At 45.6% G+C, this 5,793-nt stretch overlaps 1 non-coding gene across 1 annotated transcript; it reads right to left on the bottom strand.

Moving 5' to 3' along the window:
• Positions 1-5,721: 5,721 nt before the first annotated feature.
• On the bottom strand, positions 5,722-5,793 carry TRNAD-GUC. The gene has a single exon. It is a non-coding gene; the product is annotated as a tRNA-Asp (tRNA).

Here is a 5,793-nt window from a genome sequence, read left to right as displayed (position 1 = left end):
TCGTCGAAAATTATCGACGAAAACCGAGGAAACAAGAAAGTACAGGTGGTGGGAGAATCCAGCTTCGTTCTGATGGGAGGGGCTTAGAGCCAGCGCCCTTTGCACGTTTGTGCTTCCGTTACTGGTCTTCTTGGCTGCAGTGAAACTCTGGCAGCTGTACTGTGTGAGCGGTCCAGACCCTGCCAGCTGAAGACGAAATCCGAGGCGACAGACGAAAACCGAGACAAATTTTCGGATGAAAAATAACAACGACGAAAACCGAAAACGACGAACTCCGAAGGCGACGAAAACCGAGGTTTCGCTGTATACATTGGGCTGCAGTGGCTATGCATTAGTCACGGAATTAATATTTTGCGCAGGGGTTGTTGTACCAGGACGCGCAGCAGCGCTACACGTGCATACGCTACAATATGTGAATATTGGATTATGCATATTAGATGTGCATATCTATGGGCCGATGCTCGGAATCTAATGCTGGCGCTATGGCTGATTAGCGCTGCATTAATCTGCACAGAATTTCAGAGGGCTGTAGCATAAGAAGCAACATGCATTCCAAAGATTAGCACAAATATTATTTTAAAGTAGTCAAATAGATGTTAATGGGGTCATTTCCTATTCCCTCCCCAATGCTCAGTAAACAGCGCAGAAAACAAAGCAGACCTTACTGCTGGAAACCTAACACCAGCTCAGAGCTGGCATTGGGGTGTTTGAAGAGAGGATTTCCCATGATTTTCTCCTTAAAATCTGCCAGTTTTGATTGATTTGGAAGCAGAAAGAAGCCCCCCTGGAAGCCTCTGAGCGCTCAGAGTGAGAAACACATATATTTAAAGGCGCAGAGGAACGCTGCCGATGTATGCTTCACTTCCGGGTTTAGGTGGGCGTGAGCACAAGAACATAAGAATAGCCATACTGGTTCAGACCAGTGGTCCATCTAACCCAGTATCCTGTTTCCAACAGTGGCCAAGCCAGGTCATAAGTACTGGCAGAAACCCAAATAGTAGCAATACTCCATTCTACCAATCCCAGGGCAAGCAGTGACTTCTCCGTGTCTGTCTCAGTAGTAGACTATGGACGTTTCCTCCAGGAACTTGTCCAAACCTTTTTTAAACCCAGATATGCTAACCACTGTTACTACATGGGCCGGCAATGAGTTCCAGAGCTCAACTACTTGTTGAGCGAAAAAATATTTCCTCCTCTTTGTTTTAAAAATATTTCCATGTAACTTCATTGAGTGTCCCTTAGACTTTATGCTTTTTGAAAGAGTAAAAAGTCAATTCACTTCTACTCGTTCTACACCTGTCAGGATGTTGTAGATCTCGAGCATATCTCCCATCAGCCATCTCTTTTCCAAGCTGAGGAGCCCAAACTTCTTTAGCCTTTCCTTATATAAGAGGAGCTCCATCCCCTTTATCATTTTGGTCAAGGGGCATAGCCAGACTTTGGCGGGAGGGGGGTCCAGAGCCCGAGGTGAAGGGGCACATTTTAGCCCCCCCCAGCGCTGCCAACCCCCCCGCCAATGACCCTCTCGACCCCCTCCCGCCACCAACCCTCCCCCGCCACCGCCTACCTTTGCTGACGGGGGACCCCAATCCCCGCCAGCCGAGGTCCTCTTCTTCCGGCGCAAGGCTTCGTTTTGTTTCTGTGAGTCTGACGCGCAGGACGTCAGACTCAGAACCAGAACGAAGCCTTGCGCCGGAAGAAGAGGACCTCGGCTGGCGGGGGTTGGGGTCCCCCACCAGCAAAGGTAGCCCACGGCGACAGCAGTGGCGGGGGAGGGTTGGCGGTGGGAGGGGGGGGTCGAGAGGGTCATCGGCAGGTGGGTCCAGGGCCAAATCTAAGGGGGCCCATGCCCCCACGTAGCTATGCCACTGTTTTAGTCGCCCTTCTTTGAACCTTTCCTAATTCCACTTTATCTTTTTTGAGATCTGGCGACTAGAACTGAATGCAATATTCAAGGTGAAGTCGCGCTTACCATTAGACTTTTGTACACATGCACCAAACGAGTTCTTCCCTCTTACTTTCGGTCTCACAGAATGCATATTATTTGCATGCAGTTAGTGTTGCGTAGTGGGGAGCTATTTTTCCGCACTGTTCCTGGTCTATTTCTGGGCGGCGTTCGCTATAGTGCCGGAGTTCTGAGCATTGGCGTACTGGAAAGCCAAAAGTTTGATATTCAAAGCGATTTAACAGGCCAGGGCTCTGCTGATATTTAGTGGCACTTTAATCAGTTAATAAAACAGTACAGAGAGGGTCCAAAGTACAGAACAATTCCAAGGTATGACAATAAAAAGCACCAAGAGCCTTCAGAAAGGGGACACAGTTCCTTTAATTGTAAACATCAGTTTTCCAAGATGGAGCCGACACGGGCCGTGTTTCGGCACACAACGCCTGCATCAGGAGTCAAATATGTTCCGATATGCAATGAATACTGTACAGCAACTTGAATGCAAAAAGGTCCTATTTGTTTCCTTCATTAAAGAACGAAGGGACCTTTTTGCTTTCAACTTGTCAAGTAACCACTTCACTAAGTGACTGGAAGTCTTTCTCATTTCATAAGGAAGATGTTTGGTTGCAGTACACAGTATTCATCATAGCATATCAGAACATATTTGACTCCTGACGCAGGTGCTGTATGCCGAAACACGGCCCGTGTCGGCTTCATCTTGGAAAATTGATGTTTACAATTAAAGGAACTGTGTCCCGTTTCTGAAGGCTCTCGGTGCTTTTTTTTTTTTTTTTGGTAACTTAACCAGTTAATGCCAATGAATATTATCACAGACCGCTAAAGCGAAAGTCGGATATTTTATGGGCAATGCGAGGGCGGTCAGCACTTATGCAGTTAAGAGCTGATATTCAGCCAGTGGCGTAGCCACAGGTGGGCCTGGGTGGGCTGGGACCCACCCATTTAGGGCTCAGGCCCACCCAAAAGTAGCACACATTTAGCGGTAGCTGGTGGGAATCCCAAGCTTGGCCAGTTACTCTCACGATACCAGCACCTGAGCATGCTCATTTTTCAGCGCATGCCTGCTGCAGACTGCCAAGGTGGAAAGAAATGTTTTCCCATCAGTTGAGAGATTATTTTGGTGGTGGTGGTGGTGGTGGTGGTGTGGGGGGGGGGGGAGGGGAACAACACTTGGTGCCCATCCACTTCTTGCCTAGGCCCACCCAAAATCTGTTGTCTGGCTACCTCCCTGTATTCGGCACTTAATCCGCTAAGTTAAGTGGCCACATTGGACTGCATAAAAGTCAGTCCTCTATTTATGTGGTGTCATTTAGGAGATAGCCAGCTGCATAACCTGGAGGGAGACTTTTTGGCCGGTCCTGGATTTCTGTCAACTTCATCCTAGTGCATTATGGGACCTGCAACACTGATGTCATTGAATAAAATCATGGACTACAAGTACTACGCTGCTTTTTGGGTGTAAGTTTAAAATCAGGGTGGTCCAAAAATCTCCCTCCTGGAATGGGTAATTTGTCAGCTCTGATTTGGTGGGACAAATCTAGTGGGGGGGACAGTTGCCTTGCTGGAAAGTACTAAAGGCTGGCACTGAAGAAATATAAATGTATTTTAAAGAATGAATTTCTCATGGATATAGCACTGCATTTTAAAATCAGTTAGGTTAAACTGCTACTGTTCCCAGAACCTTGCAATCAATGATTGTTCAAAGCCTCTAGCTGTAAAGTAATTATCATGCTCTCTGCAAGTGTGATCTCTGCCTCTTTCCTGGTCTCCATAGAGATGAGGTTCTCTTTCAGGGAAAATAACAAGCCGGTGAGTCTAACAAAGGACTTTACAAGCTGAGCCTGAGAATATATTAGAGAGAAAAGTTTACATTTTACAAAATGTTTATTTTATTTATTAGGATTTATTTACCACCTTTTTGAGTGAATTCCTTCAAAAAGGTGGTAAGTAGATCCTAATACATAATTAATAACAAACCCCATTAAAAGCATGTTACACATTTAAATATTCCAATTAATGTATTTTATAGTAACAGTAAATGAAGACCTGTAGCGTTCATCTAGTGTGCTCAATAGGTTAGAGAGGTTACATGCACCCCTCTACACTACTACTTATCATTTCTATAGCGCTACAAGGCATACGCAGCACTGTACACCATACATAAAAAAAGACAGTCCCTGCTCAAAGAGCTCACAATCTAAATATGGAATGTTGCTAGTGGAATAGCAACATTCCATGTAGAATCTCAAATAGTAGCAACATTCCACGTAGAATCTCAATAGCAACATTCCAGAATCTCAAATAGTAACAACATTCTATGTGCCACTGCACTAACCACTAGGCTACTCCTCCACTAGCAACATTCCATGTAGAAGCCTGCCTGCCCTTGCAGATCAGCAACGCGGCCGCGCAGGCTTCTGTTTCTGTGAGTCTGACGTCCTGCACATATGTGAGCATAGCGACTTTAATGTGAGCATAGCGACTTTGGTGGAAAATGAGTTGTCCTGCAGTAGAGTTTTGGACTGATTGAAGATGAGAGAGATGGCTAAGAGGGAGGCCACAACACACCATGGTTTAAGGTTGCACTACTACTACTACTTAACATTTCTAAATCGCTACTAGGGTTACGCAGTGCTGTACAATTTAACACAGAGAGACAGTCCCTGCTCAAAGAGCTTACAATCTAAAAGACAAGTGAACGATCAGTCCGATAGGGGCAGTCAAATTGGGGCAGTCTGGATTCACTGAACGGTAAGGGTTAGGTGCCGAACGCAGCATTGAAGAGGTGGGTTTTAAGCAAAGACTTGAAGATGGGCAGGGAGGGGGCTTGGCATATAGGCTCAGGAAGGTTGTTCCAAGCATAGGGTGAGGCGAGGCAGAATGAGCGGAGCCTGGAGTTGGCGGTGGTGGAGAAGGGTACAGAGAGGAGGGATTTGTCCTGTGAACGGAGGTTACGGGCGGGAACGTAAGGGGAGATGAGGGTAGTGAGGGGCAGCAGACTGAGTGCATTTGTAGGTAAGAAGGAGAAACTTGAATTGAATGCGGTATCTGATTGGAAGCCAGTGAAGTGACCTGAGGAGAGGGGTGATATGAGTATATCGGTTCTGGCGGAATATAAGACGTGCATCAGAGTTCTGAACAGATTGAAGGGGGGATAGATGGCTAAGTGGGAGGCCGGTGAGGAGTAAGTTGCAGTAGTCAAGGCGAGAGGTAATGAGAGCGTGGACGAGAGTTCGGGTGGTGTGTTCAGAGAGGAAAGGGCGAATTTTGTTCCTCTTGCAGCCCTCCATACTTTAGTTAGGCTTGTACCTGTCCCTTCATGCAGGCTACATCCTATTATGCCTACTTAAGTGTGAAGGTCATTTAAGTTTTGCTTTAATAAATCTGATCTAAGCAGAAATATCCAATTAAATGCTATGACAACTATAAGGGCATGATTTTATAACACATTGCTCTTAAACAAAACTTAACTTCATCTTGCTGAGTAGAAAGGACTGAAAAAAAAGAAAACTTTGCAGGCATGTGCATGCGGGTAGAGGTAGTGATGGGTGATAGCCAGGAGACGGGATGGGCGATTAAAATCTGTCTATATCTACTGTGAGTAAGGCTGATGGCTTTGTTGTTGTATTTGTTAAAACTTTAAAATTACCAATAAATCACTATAATAAAAATAACTTATCTCATTCCAATCTATATTCTTTATTGGTAAATCTGAACAAAAAAAAATATAATATTTAAAAAAAAAAAAATTAACATGCCTCCCCGTCGGGGAATCGAACCCCGGTCTCCCGCGTGACAGGCGGGGATACTTACCACTATACTAACGAGGA

The sequence above is a fragment of the Microcaecilia unicolor genome, chromosome 9 (genome assembly GCF_901765095.1).
Source record: "Microcaecilia unicolor chromosome 9, aMicUni1.1, whole genome shotgun sequence".
Lineage (NCBI taxonomy): Eukaryota > Metazoa > Chordata > Amphibia > Gymnophiona > Siphonopidae > Microcaecilia > Microcaecilia unicolor.
This window is presented reverse-complemented; position numbering and strand designations above follow the sequence as displayed.